We start from the raw sequence: 1863 nt of genomic DNA, 5'->3' as shown, positions 1-1863 counted from the left end.
TGGATTTCTCTTTATTTTCAATTTAAATGCTAACTAGTTAAAATCTAAATGAACCGAGAAAAAATTAGTACAATTAGACCCTGAGAAAAGTTTTATAGAATTCTCCTTCCTTTGCCACCAATATCTTTAGTTAATTAAATTTAACCCAGAAAACTTTTGCTGGGGCATAACATGTACAATGTGCCTTGGCTAGAAGCTAAGCACAAAGCCAGCCTTCAATGTGTGCACTCTCAAACTAGGATTGCTGCCAGATTTGTATAAAATCAACTTTTCATTTCATTCATTGCTTCTGGAAGTCTTAAGTAGCATATCCCTATCTATTGGATCTACTGCCCAGGTTACAGTTAGAATATAGTTAGAATATAATACATAACAAAAACTAAACATTTCCTATTTAATAATTTGGATTGACTCGGTTAGTAATTTGGAATTTCCATTGTAAAGTGAAGTATTATATATTCCAAAAAGAAAGGAAAGAAAGCCTAAAATAATTGGTGTCAACCTCTTGGCTCAATCATTCTGACTGATGAAAAAAATATTTTGACTACTTACTTCAGTGAAAGTCATCTAGCAACTTGACATTTGTGTATTAAACAAGTATTTTTGAACATTTACTAAGTACCAAATAATGCTAGACACTGCAGATAAAATTAGAAATGGTATCAACAGAACCTTGAGGAAGTATTTAATCACCAAAACTTGCTTGAAATTCATATTAAATTTGCCAAGTATCAGTGAGATTCTAATAATAAACAATGCTCTAAAACATTTATGTAGTTTTGTAAATTAGTCCTTTTACATGAGTCTAGCCTAAGAATAGCTATTGCCTATGTTTGAAAATTGAGGAATTCTTCACATATCTCTTTGTATATATCTGTGATTGTCTTACCAAGAATCATAGTCCACTATTAAAACCAGATTACTTCTCACTATTAGTTTAATTTCACAAATATATACTGGACACCAATTATTTACCAGCCACTGTGTTAGACATCAGGGTACTCAGGAATTACTTAAGAGTTCAAGAAAATTGTTGAATTTTGAGAGTCCTTAAAGTGATGATATGCCTCATGAGAGGATATAATTACTTTTATTTGAGAGCAAGAAGGAGGTAGGGGTTCTGCCATGGTTGTTAGGAGGATAACAGAAAGCCAGAGAGGGAGTTTTTAGATCCCAAAGGAAATGTGGCAAAGTATCCCATTTTGTTTAATACAGTGACTACATATGCTATATTTATGAGTCCAATAATCTGCAAATTAAAGAACCTGTAAACAAAAAAAAAAACCTTCTCCTACCTTTGGCAGTTCTGATATGGATTATAAACTTTTTATATTAACTAATTTAAAAGAAACAATATAATTGATTATTATCAAAAAGCTCAAGATAATAACAATGACAATTGCCTCTTAACATTATACCATCACTAAATTTTATCTGTAATAATAGACTACTAGGGGTAAAATTATTCATATATAGACTATTAGAGGTAAAATTAATCATATTCATTACATTTGACTTTGAATTTATAGTTGATTTGTAACAGTAAGGTCATTTTTACATCATTTCCATTTGTTTCTTCAAACTCTGTTGCATAACTTCCAGTTCATCTTAAAGATATCAGTTCCACATATATAAAAAATGGAAAGTCATGCATTTTTCAATAGCAATGCAGCTATATTAGGTATTCTGACTTTGGTTGTTTACATTCTAAGAAAACCTGTCAATTTCTCTGAATTGTCTCAGCCAAATTGAAAAGTCTTAAAGTATTAAAAACAAGATACTAAAAAAAAGAAAAAAAAAATCCCATCTTATATTGAAGCTTCAGGTTTCAAACTAATATCTTTTGGCGTCTTTTTTTTTTCC

The sequence above is a fragment of the Rhinopithecus bieti genome, unplaced genomic scaffold, assembly GCF_001698545.2.
Source record: "Rhinopithecus bieti isolate Rb0 unplaced genomic scaffold, ASM169854v2 scaffold_3912, whole genome shotgun sequence".
NCBI lineage: Eukaryota > Metazoa > Chordata > Mammalia > Primates > Cercopithecidae > Rhinopithecus > Rhinopithecus bieti.
Note: the sequence above shows the minus strand (reverse complement) of the source record.